The following is an 18,997-nucleotide window of genomic DNA, read 5'->3' as shown; positions in this document are numbered from 1 at the left end:
CTTACTTGCAAGACAGCATACAGCGAGAGGCGAATAGCAATAATGCCTATCTGTATGCGTCCAGCAATGCCGCACGGCAAATGAACGTCACAGTGGAAAGCTGGAAATCACTCGGAGTTCTTCACCTCGTGCCCTGATCGCAGTGATTTCCGCAGGGCGGCTATAGAAGTGTGGCGCCTGTGACGGGGTGTTGAACTCACGATCTCGCTTCCAGCAGCCGCAAGTCCTGCAAGTGTCTATTGAGCTGCACCAAGACGTGCCTTGGCGCGCCTCGGACAATGGCAGCGCGGGAGCCCCGCTCCATGTGTGCCAAGGTTAGCGCGTACAGGAGTGAGCTATCATCGACTGCAGCCCACGCTCGGCAGACGTGGTCCTCGAGAGGGCGGTCGCGTGCTCCGCGTGCAGCGACGAGCCCAGCAGCATACGGAAGTGATCGCCGATGTCGGCCCCATGGGCGAGCGGTTTCTATGGAACGCGGCGGGCTGCTCAAGATGGAAGCCTGGCCGACAGGTCTACAAGCTGTCAAGAAGCAAGATGGGGGGAAGGCAGGGGTGGGGATCTTACAGCTCACGTGTCGACTCCCATCACAATTAGGGCTCGGACACCTCAACCGGCTGCGCCGGCCGCGTCAGGAAAAATTGACTCGTTACCGTCCCTTTCGAGGCACCAGTAATTAGTGGCGTTGGGCGCGAGGGGTCTCCGGGGCCTTTCTCCTAATCGGGCGCCGCGGCGTGCAGGGCATGCGTGGGACCACCCACTGGCGGCGGCGCTGCTGCGGCTCGTGATTCGTTTGCGGAGCGGCGGCCGCCGTCTTCCGCCTGCGCACGAGCGAGCGGCGCCTTTGATGCTGCGCTCGACACACCCCGGGCCGCCGATGCCAACGGGCGCACCGCGGCCTCTCGCATTTGTCATCCCTTCTGGCTGCTGCTGCTGCTCCTGCCGCTGCGGCTGCTCGGATGACTCTCTAATGGAACGCCCGCCGGGCGTCCGGCTTCGTTTAGCGGGTGATGAATGCCTGCGACGTGTCAAAAGCTGCCTCAAAGCGCGTCAGACCTCCTCGTTGGCCGGGCAGCGAGCACCGCGCGTCCGATCTCATGCTGCACTTGCGGCCGCCGCGGCTGATGAGCCGTGCGCCGGTGGGCGACGAGCCGCGGGACGCGCTGGGCGCACAATCGAGCGCGGCCGCCCGGGGCACGCGGGGCGCCTCAAACGAGCCGCCAGGTGATCCCAAGGCGTGTCCCTCGCTATCGGCGCGTCCACCACCCGTTCTCCGAGAGCGCCTCCGCCTCCCTCGACCCGACTCTGCTCCCAGCCCTCAGGTTCGCCCCGCACTCATCTCCAGTGCATAGGGCACGGAACGCCCGCCGCATGAAAGGAAGGCCGCAAGATGGTCAGGTGCACTTGGAGCGGCGCAGTTCGATTACAAATGATTCCTCCCGCTGAGCGTGCATGCATTGTTCAAGTGGAGCTCATTATTAATGCCGCATCCCTTTAACAATAAAGAAAATCGCAAGTCTGCTGTGAAAGGATTCGCTTGTAATGTCGGACAGACTTAACACGAGAAATAGCAGCCTTCCATGCGAGACCCCACAGGTGTACAGCATAATTTGACATGAAGCACTGTCGGGTGACGTTTCGTGCGCGTGCACCCGTATGCGTGACTATTTTTAACGCTAGTCTTGACTGACAAGACACTATTCTCTGCTTCAGTTCGCGAGGGCCTTCTGAAGATGAACAAGCGCTCTTCGCTGCAGATATAAAGGAAAGCCGCCTTCAAGAGTGTCTCGCGTATCATCCACGAGAGAGTTAGTGCTTGTGTGATAAGGTTGAACTATGTAATCCACTCATTCAGAAGCCTCTGAAACGATTTCCTTAACACAACCGGCTCTTGAGAACTACAGAAAACGTATCCAGGCCGATGAAAAATATATATAGAAAGCTCTTCACGCGCATAGGAATCGTGTGATCCTTGGAAACTAAATGCATCAGTTAATGCAAACACACTCCTCACGACAGTCACAAAATGATATACTGGTACAGACAGTGCGCCTGCATGTGATGAAGGTTCTTTAGGGCGTGAAAATGAAATCCCAATAAGCGCATTTTCCGCACTGTATCCGCGCAGACAGCACGCAGGCCGAAATTGCCTGTCTGGAATGTCGCCGGCCAGCCCAGAGTGCGCATAGTACTGGAGGTTCCTGGTGCTCAGTTCTGCCGTGATTCAACTGTACCGAACTCCTTCCTAATAGCTAATGGCTAACTTAATGGTTTATTGGTTATAAATCAGACAAGGATGATATGCCGGTAACGCGCGCTGGCGCGTGTCAGGTACACACGTGTCCTTACTCAACCACGTCGACATCTGCTTCGTCAGAAAGCACACGAACTGCACTTGTATTTCCTGCTTCGAAGGTTGTCTGTTCCGCCGTTACTGAGCAAAGTACAGCCTTTGTCAAAAGTAAAGAGCCCATGCAGGTGTTCGCTTCTAAGCCGTGTAGCCCTTTTAGCACCTGCGGAAGTCTCAACTTCCACAGTGGGAAGGATGAGAGTTCCTATGACCTTCCATTCATTCGTAACGCCGGCAGTAGCAAACAAGCCACACAGCATGGCCCAGAAGCAGACTCTTTGGATTCTATACTTTTTACAAAGGCTGTACCTTTAGGAAAAGCCGACGTCACACTCGAGAAAATCCCCGGCGCGAATCATCCCAGGTTTTCGTGCAAAAATTTCTCCCGTGCCGGTTGCCCGCTCAGAAGCGGAACTGGTGGTGGTGGTTGTTGTCCTCTGTTGGAGTGGCGGTGCTCGAAGTGGCTAGGCCGCGACGGAGAAAGAAGTTGCAAGTTTCATTACAAGCGGTAGCAGTTACGGCACAATTTACCTGGGCGCACCAGGACGGATCAAGGGCGAACGTTACTTGCCAACACGTCGTGCGGCTATGATAGGTCCACCGAAGGACATTTAGTGGCCACATCGCCACCGACCACGACACTATATACAGTCCACATTGCGCAGAGTTGAGAGACTGAGGCGCGCTACTGGGCCTCTCCGTTCAGATTCGCAGGTCGGCTTCGCCATGAACTTTTTTGCATCTTCAGAAAAGGGAAGCCGCCATACGGAGGAATTTCATGCTTGTAGCCCGCAAAGGAACATGAAAATGTTTTTGGCGCTTTCAGTTTTTCAGCTTCAGCTATATGCGATAAGACGATTTCATGCAATAAAACAGACAAAACCTTTACAGTGGGACGAAAGGCCACTGCGACATCTGGCAAGTGTTATTTCTTTTCTGTTCGTGCCACTCATTCGCTGAGATGAGATTTAGTATACGGCTCCGAAACTGCACCAGATAGCCGACTGCCATAATAGCGACCATGTGTCCCATAAAGGTCTACGAGGCATGCCAAATGTCAGGTAAGCATCTCGTAATGATATTATTCTAGTTACAAGCCCAGATAAACTGGGCTTAATTTAGTTAAGTAAACAAATAAACGACGCTAAGCAATTCAAAAGGACAACCGCATAGAGGTAAATAAAGGGTGCGGTGCTGATGACCCAATGACTGAGTGCTCGTTTCTTTCCGGTACAAAACAGTGCCCATCAACAGCTGTGTTCTGCGGCCACTGCTCTGTCTTACTGCTTTCATCATCCCTATCCGCTTCAGCGCACGGAGCAATCCTGCGCCGTCGCAGAGGCAAACAATCGCTCGCGGATAGTCGACTGGGGCCGGCGAAGCGAGCAGTGCAGCGCACGAGCCACGCTCTGCTCGTGCTCGGTGGGCAGCCCATGGCGGAGCGTGCACCGAGCAGCACGGAGCCGGTCGGCGGTGCCGCGTTGCAACTTCATCGGTGGGGCGGCGGCGGTTCCTCGGCGTCGGCGGCGACCCCCCACAATGAGGCGGCCGCCCGCCTTTCTCGCACCTTCTCCGTGATGCGCGGCGCCCTGACAACAGGGCTGCCTGAAAGAGCTCCTCCACGCCCAGCGCCCTCTTCTGCCATCCTTCTTCCCCCGCCGATAAACATGCCCCCTCCAGTTTAAGGCACGCTTTCATCTTGAGCGCCGCCGCCGATGTTCCCGGTTTCCCGATGGCGGCGAAAAAGCTGACGAAAGTGCAGGGTGTCCACTGGCTGTTTGGCCGCCGCCGTGATCGCGCGGGGGGGCCCCGCTGACGCCCGGAAGGACGGCGCGTGAGCGGTCTGACGTCGGCCGCAGGCAGCGGACAAACGTCGGCCGCGCGTCCCGAGGCCTGTTTGACTACAGCTCGTCGTGTTTGACGAGACGTGGCAGACGGTCTACTACTATGCTGTGTGTGAGGTGCCGTGCCATGAACTACTTGGCCTGTCACTAGGATTCAGTGATCAACCTAAGGAGGTAAAAAATGAACATAAGGAAAAGTACGAGTCAATGGCAAAAAGAAAATTACCAACTTAGAAGCAACCGAGGACCGATTCAATTTTCCTTCAGACGTCACTGCACGCAAGGAAGGTCTCGGAGATGCTGTGGCACGACTTCAGTCGGATTATTCCTTGGCGTGATAGACTGTGACACGTCTGTTGCAATTCTGCTGAGGAAAGGGCCACCAGTGTTTATCGGCTTGGCCAAGAGGCAAATGCCGAAAAAGTAAAGTCAGGCAGAGTCAAGTCAGACCGGCTGGTCACCCTCCACATGCGAAAGGAAGACAGTAGGACGCTGCTGGGTTGAACACGGCTTTAATAACGCCGCTGAGGGAATAATGGCCAATACACGCGCTCTCGGACTGTACAGCATGACTAAACATACAGACAGCCCCGCAAGCCTTCTGAGTCTTCTTATGATGACACCTTACAAACCAGGCCTACGAATATCGAGAAAACATGTGCCAAAAGAAAAGGCATATGAGGTCAAAACATGAAAAGGAGACCCCAGTAAAGTCCAGCGTATTTACCCTGCCTTCTGCGAGCTTTTCTCGCGGTATTGTGAGGGGGTTATGCTTTCTTGTCGCATAAACAGCGAAACCATTCAGCATGCGATATGCATTCCATAACCTGCAACGACACTGTCACGTCGTATGCCTTTTGATATGAGGTTCACATCTGAGGCTTCGGCAGTGAGACACAGGAGCAGTTGGTCTCCTTGGCCTGAGTTCAAGTTTCATCATGTGAACAATGCCTTGAGGGTGACCTATAAACTAAAACCACAATGGCAGCGATGATGATGTGCTTAACGTTGTCAGGCCAGAAGTTATAAAAATGATTGTCTGCTTTCAAAATGCATGGACCTGGGCTACATCAAAAGGGCTGACAATGGGACAATGTGCCAGCTATTTCCCAAAAGTTCTTACGACACTGCAGCAAAAGTTGTGGCAGGCGCCATGTCTTCACTACCTTGAAACCCTTGAGATACCATGTTTAATAGAAAGACCTCCTTCCTTCCTTTAAACGGTCCATGCAAGCCAAAAGAAAGTCCATTATCCTGTTTTTCAACAAGCTTAGAACGCCCACTGCTCATTTTCTACAGGTATGTACAAGGTTATGTACAGATTGTCACGATGATCACACTATTGTAACATGCTTCTAACGAGCATAATATACAGAGAGAGTTGCTCACTTTTTTCAGGTAAGGCAGTCGTATCAACTACTCCGCATTCGTGACTGCGACACTCCGGGAACTACCAAGCTGGCTACCAGTGATTTGAAGTTTGTGAGCAATGCCTATATACGCGGTCGTAGTATCCGTTAACGCCACGGGGGAGAATGCGCAGCCTCTTTTTTTTCTTCGAAGAGTGATACGTTCTTGCGTCCGCATCGTCCTTCTTTGAAGACATCACCGTGACAACGTCGTAGGTCACACAGCGTGCGCATAGCGCCCTCTAATTTCTCAACATGTTCGCTGTATTACGTCCTGCGTGCAGCTCAGTATGGTCGCAGTAGCTCGAATACCCTTGCTGTGCAGCCAACGTAGCAAAGCAAGCACGCTGAAGACTGAATGAGCGGCCAGGAAGTGCCGCGTGACTCCAGCATGCTGCAAGGCTTTCCTCTGAATACAGTGTCAGTTCAGGGACAGCAGAGATCTTTTTTTTAGTTGTTGTTGTTGTTGCAAGTGACAGTTTATTTCCCACGGCCCGAAGGCATCTTTTCCTTCCTTTCTTCGATCACATCCTCAAAGATTGGACAAATCTTACACGCCTGTTCCATGGAATTCTTGTTGTCATCTCCACAGTCCACATAGGGGGCTTTCACCACTCAGATTCCCAAGGGTTCGTCAGTATACTATTCATTGGCACCACGCAGTTAATTTTTTCACAACAAGAAAGACAGCACGGGAAAATTTTTAGGTAGGAATAAGAGTGAGTAAACGGGAAAATCAGCCGCGCATTCTTATGCACACCTCGAAGCGCTGCTTTGCGAAAATAGTGAGCATATATTCGCCGACATTAAGGAAAGAAAACACGACGTTTCGGACCCGTACGATTCCCTTGATCACACAGAGCACTGGATAGAACGACGATGGCTTATGTACGGCTGAAATTGCGCAGTGAACTATTGTAGATTTCAGGAAGGTTTCCAGGAGTTTTGTTAAGAGCATGTTTCGTGTTACGTACACGAAAAGATTATAAAAGGCACGATTGTAAGTTTTTTTTTTCTCTGTGGCGATGACAGATGTTTCGTCCCAATCAATGGTGTGTCCCACTGATTAGCCGTGCTAGCCGAAACATTAGACGTAGAGCGGCCGTTCCTGACGTCACCCTGACGCTTTTTGAGCCTTTGTCTATAGCTCCCAGTTCCGCCGATATAGGTAGCGTCGCAGTCCTGGCAAGGTATCTTGTACACTGCGCCAAGGTATCTTGAGCATTCTAGGCAGTCTCTTATGTGAACCAGCTGCCGTTTTAGTTTGCTGGTTGGCACATAGGAAATATGCACACCATAGTCTCCAAAGCTGCACTTTTTCCAAGCTGCACTTAGCGATAAATCCGAGACAAAATCATTATGTCAGCTTCCACGCCTACGTCGAAGCACTTGCGGCCAGGCTGTTTTGAACAGCATTATTTTCTATGTTAGTTAAATAAAAAAGGAACATCGGTTACGGTAGGAATAGCCCTGAATTTGCCTAAAGTAAAGAAATGACTGGCAAGCGTAGAGTACACCATGAAAATGCTGAGAGCCCGCTATGTACATATTTTTTATACATAGCTTCTCCAAGGGCTAATGCGGATCTGCCGTCTCCACTCGCTGACTGTCATGATATGCAAAGTATCAGTACATAAACCCCTAGTGCAGCTGATTTGACTACATGCCTGGCGCATATTGAGGCTAACAAATACCGTTCCCGATTTGGAGAACATTAAACACTATAGTCGCTAATATAGCTATGATGTAAAGGGACACCAAAACACTTGTATACAGCGCATTCTCATGATCTCTGAAGGCTGGCTATTCCTATCGCTCCTTCCTCCTCCTGTTACACCATATACACAGACTCGATGAACGCAACTCGCTTCTCCAATCCCCCATCCTCCCGGAAGACCTCCATGATCAACTCTGTGACATCCTCATCTCCCTTAGACGCGCCACAGTAACAGTTAAGTGAATACCTGGCCACGCTTGGATTGCAGGTAATGAGCTGGCACATCAAGTCGCCGGCGATACTCTACACCGGGCAACTACGAACCCCTGAACAAGTCCACCCTCTGGTGAAAGCGCTCCTCTACAAGAAGTAAATCATGCAACACTACTCCCATTTGTGGGAATCACTGCAGGCACTTCCGTCCCCCGACCCGAATCTCTCACACCCACATCCTCCGAAAACTTCAGCTGAACACGCTCCTCTCTCCAACCGATTATTCGTCTTTCGGGCACATTCCGACTCCTCCTGTCCAAACTGGCCCCACCCATACGACAACCTAGAACATCGCTAATTCTAGTGTTCCATCGCCATGCAATCCCCCTATCCCCTGACCTACTCCTGGCGTGCATGGCAGCGACCGGCACATCTAACCGAGCAACTAGCCCTGGTGCGACAGGCCAAAGACATCCTGGGGCTTAATTTGTCGCCATATAAAGTGTTCCTCTCTTTCTTTTCCTGTCGCCATGGGTGTTGTAAGCAGGTCTAACGCAGATGCGGCTGCGCGGATGCGCGGCTGCGGCTGCATTTCATGAGTAATGTCTTTTATTTTACAGTTGTCGCGGACGTACCTCCCCTACTATGCTGTTGAGGCCGCATATATCGAATCCGGATATTTCGAATTACAGGATATATCGAACCCGCTTGTCATCCACTTGAAAATCCCGAGTGAAAGTATATAGGAAAGTCGCTCAGTATATCGAAATACAATTTTGCCAGTCGTTCTACATATCAAACTTCGCGCCCCACCCTTGCAAGTGGCACTTCTCCTAACGGTGCTTTCGATCACTTTACGCCCGCGGAGACAGGGTCGGCTGCGCGTCCTTGTGCACCTGCTGACAGCACTAGCCCTGTAGAACCGTGTGATGAGATGAACGTGGGGCGTGCTTGAGGGCAGGCTTCGATCACTTGCACTCATTTTCCACGCCACACTGCTTACATGCGGAGAAGCCAATCCAATTATCTAAAGCCTGTCGACGTCCCCCGCCTGGCATGCTTCGCTGCCGAAGGCGTTGCGGAAATGACTGTACCAATGACACATTATTATATTTATAGTACACTGGTAACAGGATTAGGCCTCTTATGATAGGTAGTTGTTCCAAAAACTAGTCCACTGCGGCTTCGGTGCGAAGCAGGTTAGGCCTATGAGCGATACGCGCCAGCACGGAGCGCGGGGGGCTGCACGTCGCTGTAAAAGGTACTTTCTCCAGAGCATAAGCACTCACGGTTACCTCCTGCTCATGTGAATCGAAGCAGACGTGGCCGATTAAAGCATTATAGGGGGCGCTCTTGTGGGGTGAGTTGACGGCGCATGTTGCAACTTCTTCGCAGCAGAGGGCGAAAATTCTGGGAGATTTTTAGCGGCGCAGTTTATGAGCACTGATGGATAAATTATATAGAAACGACTGCAAGAAACACAGAAATAAGAGCGAAAATGGACCGACAGTTCTGCTCTACATAAGAATTCTCGGCACAACGATGCCAATGTTGCGTTTGCTGGCCAGTTTACTTTTGCGTGCATAACGTCGGTAACGCGTTATCAAGATTTATAGAGGGCCCTCTTACGCTGCATATATCTGCGCACCTTCAGGAAATGGGCTGTTTTACACTACTGAGAATGTGACTGCGAAGCTAAATGTTCTCTCCGCTCATACAGAGAAATTTTACGTTCACGAGTTGTCAGTTGATAAACTGCTCACTCAAACGACTCTTCGTGTCGTTGTGTTCCAGCCTTTTCCATATATTACCAGAGTTCGCTGAACTACGGCTATATTTTTTGCGCTCGCTGTTCTTCATCGTTTCGACCTCTTTCAGTGCGTGACAAAAAAAAAAGAAAGCAGAGAAAAACAGCGTCGTGCTAGCCAAACTGTCTGGCGCGCCGCGAATGCCTACGGGGCAATCTTCACCGACGGCTCCTTGCTGTTAAAAAGGAGCCGGCAATTAAACAAGCCCGGGCCCGACGTGGCCCCCGTGGCATTTGGCCGAGCGCGAGGCGAAGAAAGGGGCGCTGAAGGGCGCGCATTAAGGATTATTCTCGGCCCCTGCGTCCGTTATGCAGCCCGCTCCGTTGCGACACGCAGCGGCCGCTCGGGGCGTTGCTTCCTTTTCTTCGCTCCTGCGCTGCTGGCCAATCTTTCGAAAAGGTCCGAATCGAGTAAATGGCGCGTGACAAAATGAGCCGCTCTTACGCCGGGCCGGCGACGAATGTCACCTCATCATTTAAAGCTGGCGCCCCCGACAGGCGGGCGCAGGCTAATGGCCGCCGCTCGCGCCACTTCGTCGTCTCCTCCTGCAGCGTCCTAGTTCCCCGCATAATGACGCGCGTAATTCATGAGTAACGAGGGCCGCAGCGCCACCAAGGGAAAGGGTTGGGGAAGAGAGACGCGTTTTTTTTTTTCTTTTTCTGTAATGCGCTGTGTGCAAACATTCGCGCGCAAAGGACCGTTCGGTTCAGGTTAAAAGAAGCTGAGATACGAGGAAGGTTGGCACCCACAGTCTTGATAAAATATGCACTGCCAAGTCAAGCGCGACCCACACTATCGCGAAACAGACGAATCCGCCCACGTAGCTGGTCCACTTTTCGAAGCCATCATGAACTGCGTGCGATGCTCGGTTAAAGCACTAGTGTTCTGCACGTACAGTATAGTGAGCGACATTCGAATTCACAGCCGGATGCTTTCATTGCAAGACATCTAAGCTGTCCGTGAAGCGAATTGCAGGAAGCATCTTTCTGCACAGTTTCAATAGGCAGTTCCTAAGTCAGGGTAATTCTGTTCAGTTGCAGCATCGTAGCAAGGTAATGCCCCCTGTGTTTAGCCCTGAACAAGGGCTTTAGTGCGCGCCCTTTTACTTGTGTTACTGCTCTATACAATGTAAGGAATTCTGCTCTTTTTGCTCACTTTTACTAAATCTACTTTGCATGACTCGGTTTGGTTTATGGTTTGGTTTATGGGGTTTAACGTCCCAAAGCGACTCAGGCTATGAGAGACGCCGTAGTGGAGGGCTCCGGAAATTTCGACCACCTGGGGTTCTTTAACGTGCACTGACATCGCACAGTACACGGGCCTCTAGAATTTCTCCTCCAAAGAAATTCTAGCCGCCGCGGCCGGGATCGAATCCGCGTCTTTCGGGTCAGCAGCCAAGCACCATAACCACTGAGCCACTGCGGCGGCCCTTTGCATGACTCGATCTGTTGCTTTAGAGATTGTATGGAAACATTTTCTCATCGCTACAGACCTTTTCATGGCCCTCAGAACGCCTTTTTTTTGTTGTTGGACTGTGAGGAGAACGGGTGGAAGCGTGGTATCTCAACTCTCCCTAGTCCTACAATTACACCATGCCTACGAACAAGTGTTCGCAACCGCCCCACAGTACTAGACTGAATTAGGCGGCGGCCCTCGTCGTCTGGGGTGAAGCCTTATGGACACAGGGGTGTAGAAGATAGGGCGAGCTGTTTATTCGTGACAACAGCAGGCAAAGCCTACAATGCAATGATGAGAAGAGGAAGAAGGAGACCGCAAAGGGACCAGAAGAGGAAACAGAAGAAAAAAGGTGGCGTTGCCGGTGAAGAGATCCGATGGGTTGGAAACGATTCTTAGCGCGCTTGCAATCTCAATGTTTCGGCCTTCCAGCAGCGCCTTCAGCGCCTTCCAAGCCACATACCGATGCCAGAGGAACCAGCAAAGGTCGGAAGAAGGACAAGGAGGTGATGCTGAGTTGCGGCTGCAGGGTGCGGCCGGATCGTGGTCGCAAAGGTGGCGGAGGAGCCAAGCTCAAGACCAGGGAAACCAAGAAGTCATTGCCACCTATTCCTATCCGGTTCATGTGGCTCTAGAGAGTCGCATCCACGGTGTACAAGCCGAGGTGCACGGAAAGCGAGCGGCGCCAAGACGAAGAGGTCTGGAGCTTGGACCGAAGGTAACCCAACACGTGCCAGTCGGTCCTCAGCCGCAGGCTAAGTGTTCGCTAGCGGCGCCTGACGGAGCCCTTCAGCATGGCCGCTTGATGGAAGTGAAGGAAGCACTCCTTGTGCGCTTCCATCGAGCGGCTGTGACGAGTTTCCTTGCAGTCAGCATATCTGGCCTGCAATTCCAATCTAAGCGAAATGCGGAATCCAGGTTCTAAGGCTGACTTGACGAGTAAGGTGTAAGCTTGAGTCTATGTACGTGCAATACAGCACCTAGACTGTTCCTGTCTGAGCGCAATGCATGTAAATGTGAGCGGTGCGCGGACTGAGAGATAGCTTGCGTTGTAAGTGTTTTGAAGACCGTGTATATACCATGTTGAACTAACCATGGCAAGCTTATTACTTTATATCACTATTATTCACAGAGGCATCGGTTCGCGCATGGTGACTTCCTTTGCTTCTTTCAATGGTCCTCTATTTTAGAGGTGATGGCCAACATACTGCATGTTTCAGCTAAGATGCAGTTTTGAAAAATAGGCTTTTTTAGTTAGAACGCATTTTCCCGCGTACTATTGTCAGCGGTATAGCGCATCAGAACAGACCTAAAACGTGCTAACTAGTAGGCTTTTTAACTAATACTGAGTTTTTAACTTTTGAACTGCTACCGTTAGCCCCCTCATTTATTGAGAGGCGTGCAGCCACCCGTAAGTAATATCCAAATCAGTTTTTACAGTTTCGAAAACGCAGTTACCCTGGGCGCTGTGGCCTAACAAATTTTGGCTACGTCATTTCAAAATACACATGCTTTCGCGAAGATTGGAGGCAAAGCAACCCCTCCAGTGCACGCAGCTCGGCGAAATAGCCAAAATTCGTTGGGCCATAGCGTCGAAGGTAACGGCGTTTTCGAAATTCTAAAAACTGATATGGATATTACTTACCGCGGGCTACACGCCTGAAGATAAATAAGGAGACGTAACAGTAACAGTTGCAAGCTGAACTACTCAAATTTAGTCAGTCAGCCTACAAGTGGCCCGTCTTGGCTGTATTCTGATGCGCTGCATCGACGCTGACAATGCTATGGCGAAAAAAATGGCGCAATATTTAGCGTGGTTAAGCCAAATGCGAATTAGTTGCGCTAGCACTTCGATTTCGGTTCGAGGCTCGGTTTTCAAGGTCAAGCGGGCTTCTGGCATAGCTCGGCGAAATCGGGCTTAAACTCCGCCTTTAACGTATTATGGGATAGCGTTAATGGCTTAATGCCCATATATGCGGAATTGGCCATTCTCTACTTTACATTCATAGATCCCTGGGAGTCCTCATACCACTCCTGGCTCAGTGGTGGAGCGGTTAAGCGATGCTCCAGTGGCCCGGGATGACAGGTGCTGCCATCGGTGGGGCTTGTGAGGCTCAGGTTGCTCTTCCCAAGTAGCCTCTCGCTACCAATCATTAACTAAACTGCCACCTGCCAAAGTGGGCACGGTAGGACCGGACAGAAAAACAACGGCGAAATCGGCGAGTAGGGGCTCTTGTGCTATAGTGCACTAAAAAGCACTCTTCTAACATAAAAAAGCCTATTTTTAAATATCGCGAACATCTTAGGTGAAACACCCGGTGTAGTGCTCTTGAGACGCCAGGTATACGTCGAAGAAGCAGCAGCTTCCTTTTTAGCGCGCTTCTGTGGTAACATGGTTCAGTTGACTCCTGCAAGCAGGTGCGTCGAAACAGTCGGAGCCCAATGGAGTTCGCTCTGTGGTCACATGGTTCAGGTGGCTCCTGGGAGTAGGTGTACTGAAGGGGGGCGGACAGTGCGTCGAAACAGTCGGAGCCCCATGGAGAGTGGGCTATTGCGATCCCATGGTTCAGGTGGCTCCTCTGAGTAGGTGCACTGAAGGGGCGGACGGTGAGCCAGAGCAGCCGGAGCCCCATGGAGGGTGCGCTTCTGTGGTCGCATGGTTCAGGTATCTCCTACGCACTGAAAGGGCGGACGGTGCGTCGAAACAGTCGGAGCCCAATGGAGAGTGCGCTTCTGTGGTCGCATGGTTCAGGTGGCTCCTGGGAGTAGGTGTACTGAAGGGGGGCGGACAGTGCGTCGAAACAGTCGGAGCCCCATGGAGAGTGGGCTACTGCGATCCCATGGTTCAGGTGGCTCCTCTGAGTAGGTGCACTGAAGGGGCGGACGGTGAGCCAGAGCAGCCGGAGCCCCATGGAGGGTGCGCTTCTGTGGTCGCATGGTTCAGGTATCTCCTACGCACTGAAAGGGCGGACGGTGCGTCGAAACAGTCGGAGCCCAATGGAGAGTGCGCTTCTGTGGTCGCATGGTTCAGGTGGCTCCTGGGAGTAGGTGTACTGAAGGGGGCGGACAGTGCGTCGAAACAGTCGGAGCCCCATGGAGAGTGGGCTACTGCGATCCCATGGTTCAGGTGGCTCCTCTGAGTAGGTGCACTGAAGGGGCGGACGGTGAGCCAGAGCAGCCGGAGCCCCATGGAGGGTGCGCTTCTGTGGTCGCATGGTTCAGGTATCTCCTACGCACTGAAAGGGCGGACGGTGCGTCGAAACAGTCGGAGCCCAATGGAGAGTGCGCTTCTGTGGTCGCATGGTTCAGGTGGCTCCTGGGAGTAGGTGTACTGAAGGGGGCGGACAGTGCGTCGAAACAGTCGGAGCCCCATGGAGAGTGGGCTACTGCGATCCCATGGTTCAGGTGGCTCCTCTGAGTAGGTGCACTGAAGGGGCGGACGGTGAGCCAGAGCAGCCGGAGCCCCATGGAGGGTGCGCTTCTGTGGTCGCATGGTTCAGGTATCTCCTACGCACTGAAAGGGCGGACGGTGCGTCGAAACAGTCGGAGCCCAATGGAGAGTGCGCTTCTGTGGTCACATGGTTCAGGTGGCTCCTGAGAGTAGGTGTACTGAAGGGGGGCGGACAGTGCGTCGAAACAGTCGGAGCCCCATGGAGAGTGGGCTACTGCGATCCCATGGTTCAGGTGGCTCCTCTGAGTAGGTGCACTGAAAGGGCGGACGGTGAGCCAGAGAAGCCGGAGCCCCATGGAGGGTGCGCTTCTGTGGTCACATGGTTCAGGTATCTCCTACGCACTGAAGGGGCGGACGGTGCGTCGAGACAGTCGGAGCCCAATGGAGAGTGTGCTTATGTGGTCACATGGTTCAGGTGGCTCCTGGGAGTAGGTGTACTGAAGGGGGGCGGACTGTGCGTCGAAACAGTTGGAGCCCCATGTAGAGTAGGCTGCTGTGATCCCATGATTCAGGTGGCTCCTGGGAGTAGGTCCACTGGAGGGGCGGACAGTGCGCTGAAGTATTCGGAGCCCCATGGAGAGTGCACCAACTGTGATGACTGTCCAGATCTACCTGTGAGTGTGCACTCAAAGTTCAAGTTCGGGTACGTCGGAATAGCCGTGGCATACCTGGATAATGGGCAACCTGCCACCTGTGGTCATCAAGGGTAGGTGGGGCTTGCTGGGTGTAGCAGATAAATGCAACTGAAGGGGCAGGGTTTGGTTACTTCGAAATAGCGGCAGCACACTGGGAGTTTTCCATGTGTAGTCGTGCAGTGAAGGTGCTCCTGTGAGTAAGGTGCGCTGATGGGGCAGGAGATGAGTATTTCAGAGAAGTTTAAGAGAGCTCGCTGGGCTAGCTGTTGGACGAGTCGGCCGTTCTTTATCTTATAGGTAACTGTGCAAACACAAAACTAGGCTGTGAAGGGTACACAACAAGTGCAGACTGCGCTTTTTGTGTATCGAAGGAGCTGCACACATCATTCCGTTGAAAGCATACCTGCTGCCGATTTCATCCGGCGCAGCAGATACCACACTGCCTGTAGTTACATTTGGATCACTCGTCGCAGACGGCACGTTAAATGCCGCGTGCTTGAATGCATTTAGCGTAACTAGCAAAGTTAGTAACGTTATGCTATATATGAAATGGCAGTAGCTGGATGGATCAACCAGGAGAACATTTATTGTGAGTGAAAAGTGTGTCTCAGACTGTGACCCCAATGCCTGAAGCGTTGCTCGTGCCCTTTTTGCCAGGTTCTTCTGGAAAGCGGGGTCTCCGCTGCTCAGGGCGGCCTTCCAAAGCTCATAGGTTGAAAGTTGAAGCTTTTTTGGGATAGCCATGTCACGTGAAAGATTTTGTCCGGTTCCCAGCATAATTGGGGCAGGCCGCATCATGTATGTCGAGGTACCATGTGTTCAGAGTGACTGGACTGGTCAGAGTGTTGGTTTGTGTTCTCCTAATTACGTGTTCTTCTCCACTATTGAGATTATTGCTAGTATGGGAAAAATTGTGCTCACCGCGTGATCTCCGCGGAGCTTAGTAGCGGGTTTGCTGTGTTGTCAAGTGTGAGCGACAACTACGTACTCAGAGCTTGGAAAAGTGTGGCTCGAGCCTCAGAGTCCGCCGCCTCATTCCTGGGCGTGTTCGTGTGCCAATGGGTCGAGATGACCAGTAAAACATCACTGCCACTGAAAATCGGAAAACGCAGCTTTCTGTGGGTCCGATATTTCAGCCAAAGGGCTGGAAAAAGAGCTTTTTGTCATTTACATTATGTATTCATGTTATGTCACGGGCGCCATTTTGTAGTACATGCAACGCGCAGCTTCAACGGTGCAGGGCGCAACAGGTGGCGATAAGCCGATTAGACATGCGCGTGACCTTAAGGCATGCTCTATATACGCAGAAAAATGGGGCTACCGTGGCTTGAATCCACACCTCTTTGGGAAAGACCAGCGGCTCAAAAAGGGGTGTTGGTTAAACAGCAAATTCATGAATAAGGGGAAAATATGAGAAGAATGGGGACAGGCCTCCGAAACAAAGACATCAGAAAATTGTCAAATTTATGCACAAGCACGTACAGTTGCGCTCGATATGACCCGTAGTACGATGGCGGCAGCGGCCACAGAGCACCACCCAGTGCCTTATAGCAATATAATGCGCATGATGGGCAGCACCAAACAGGTGAGAGCACCGTAACCGGAACCTCTTCCCTATACATCCGTCACGCAATATCTGGCAAGCTGAACTCTATCGCTGCACGCGCATGCCAGGTCATAATAAGCCCGACTTTCATGTAGTCGCAATCTACCATGCGTATACTACGTGGCGCATATGGACACTGATCCGTTACGGTCTCGGTAACTGCATGAAGAGCAAGGGTATTTGTAAGCGGTGAACTTTGTTCGGTGGATTGTATTGATAAAAATGATCGTTATGATGCAGTCTCACAACTCTTCGCACACGCAGATATGTGTGTGCGCGCATCAGCACATGCCGCATGCAAAAAGAAATAAGCGTGTTCTATAAATTTTAATTCCATCAGAGACTCGAGGACTCCGTAAAGCCAGTGATTAGTGATCAGGAAATGAAAGGCCCGGTAACTGTCATTTCTCGGTGGACACCTCAATCGTGCCGCGAGGGAAAGTATGAAGGAGGTAGTGAAACAAGAAAGACGGAAGGAGGGGCCGTAGTGGAGGACTGCGGAATAATTTCGACCACCTGCAGGTCTTCAACGTGCACTGATATCGCACAGCGTACTGGCGCCTTTTGCGTTTCGCCTCCATCGAAACGCGGCCGCCGCGGCTGGGTTCGAACCCGGGTACTCCGGTTCAGTAGCCGAGCGCTCTAACCGCTGAGCCACCGCGGCTTAGCTAATTCCCATTTTTCAATACAGATCACGCCGTTGCCGATGCAGTTGCCATACCAGGTTTCTAACTTGGTATGGGAATGAGTATGGGAGGAATGCTCAATTGCTTATTTTAGCTCATCATAATTGAGAGATCACTATAGTATCCCCGAACGTTGTCCTTTAAACGTTTAAACAAAAAGAAAACACTAGGGGCTTGCATTTTCCTGAGAACAGACTCAGCGGTTGGTGACTTCCGATCTGCATTCCCGTGTACAGGATGTTGCACAATGCAGAACGTGTGGGGTGGGGTCTTTTCTTGAAGCAACAAAATTCTGATGCTCATTGATCCTCGGTGCCTTTCTTTTTTATTTTTCCCAACACCGGAGTCAACAATCGAGTGGTATAGTTTACGGAAACACGTGATCGACCAACAGAACATCATTCTTACCCCAGAAAATGGTTATTGTGATCTTCTCGTCTCTCCGTACAATTCACGGCACCTTCAGCGGAATACTCCTGTGCTTCAAGGCCGTGCTTTTTACTCGGCGTCTAATTCTCGGTTCAACGCCGGTGAGAAACCATCTCATCGGCACTCCTCATAGCTAGCATTTCATGACAACAAGTTTACGTGGTTCGAGCATCTTCAGCACCCATAGTTAGACTTCGGGCGTCATAATTCTCAGGTGAAATCGTTTATAAGGACTTAGTAATACGCACTTCCTCAACTTCCTGCAGAACCGTTCACACGTCTGTCGGTCACGACTGCGTCTTCCATTCGAAGGCACATTCCCCTGGCGGTTGCTGCATCTGTCTACCGGGCCTGGGGTCCTCCAAAGGCACCCCTGTCATGTGTGAGCAAAGTTGCCCCCCTTCAGACAGTAGCATATGGCGACAACGCTGTACCAGTACACATTATTCTTGCGCTCATGAATGCTTGGCGGCGCTGCTGCATCTGGAGTAAGAAATTTCTTCATGCCACCATCCACGCTGCCCCTCGCCTCAGCCATATTGCCACATGCGACTCTCAGAGAGACGAAATGCAGGACTCAGAGAAAAGAACGCCATGACCCGCAATTACTACACAAAAGAATGATGCGGCATTTCGATACCGCCAGTGCATTGCGTAATACCATACGCTCAGAACTTATTGAACGCCTCCCTGGTGCATACACAAGCTCTCGCCTCTAGCCCTATGGGACCTCATGTATAAGCACAGCACGCCCTAAATAATTCGAAGTGAGCAGCGCAGTTCACACATTACCTAGAGGAAAGCAGGAAGCTTATTGTTCTCACGCACTTCACAATGGCAGATATAGCCCCGCATAAAAAGAGAAGTCATATCTTCCGCTAGGTAAATGCATACGAGCGAAGAGTTAAAGCGCTTCAACTCGCTTCACATTGTTCTGGCAGCGCTTTTAACACGACATAGCAGTCTGGCCGGACTGATCATGCCTTCTTATTTGCTGTTTTGGAGCGCATTACTTCGGATCACTATTTTCGGGAAGTGCATGTCTGTCATGATTGCCCCACGCGGCTGTCGTGGAGAGTCAGAATAGTCTTCCTGGCAACTTCATTGACATCCGGCCTCGTTACTCATAAAAAAAAAACGGTAACACATTATCCTGAAACGTTTTTACTGATAGCGTGTGTGCGTGTTTCGTGTTTTATGCGACGGCAGTAACGGTGGCACTTGAGACGGAAATGCCAGTGTTATCTGTTTGAAGCTCAGATAAGTGAGGCCACCACCCTTCAAAAGCGAGGGCTGAATCGATTTCAAAGACGCAGTGGCAAAGCCAGCTGCCATCAAGAAGCGCCACCCGCCTCCATCCACCCAGCAAAAGCATTCATTAGAGCAGGGGTTCTCAA

The 18,997-nt window shown here is 51.6% G+C and overlaps 1 pseudogene; it reads right to left on the bottom strand.

Annotated features, from left to right (window-relative positions):
• The window catches only part of LOC149350511 (uncharacterized), a 122,710-nt pseudogene that overhangs the window by 4,758 nt on the left and 98,955 nt on the right, over nt 1-18,997 (bottom strand).

The sequence above is a fragment of the Amblyomma mixtum genome, chromosome 3, assembly GCF_055824585.1.
Source record: "Amblyomma mixtum isolate Tamu chromosome 3, ASM5582458v1, whole genome shotgun sequence".
Taxonomy (NCBI): Eukaryota; Metazoa; Arthropoda; class Arachnida; order Ixodida; family Ixodidae; genus Amblyomma; species Amblyomma mixtum.
The sequence above is the reverse complement of the archived record's forward strand: the minus strand, read 5'-3'. Positions and strand labels throughout refer to the sequence as shown.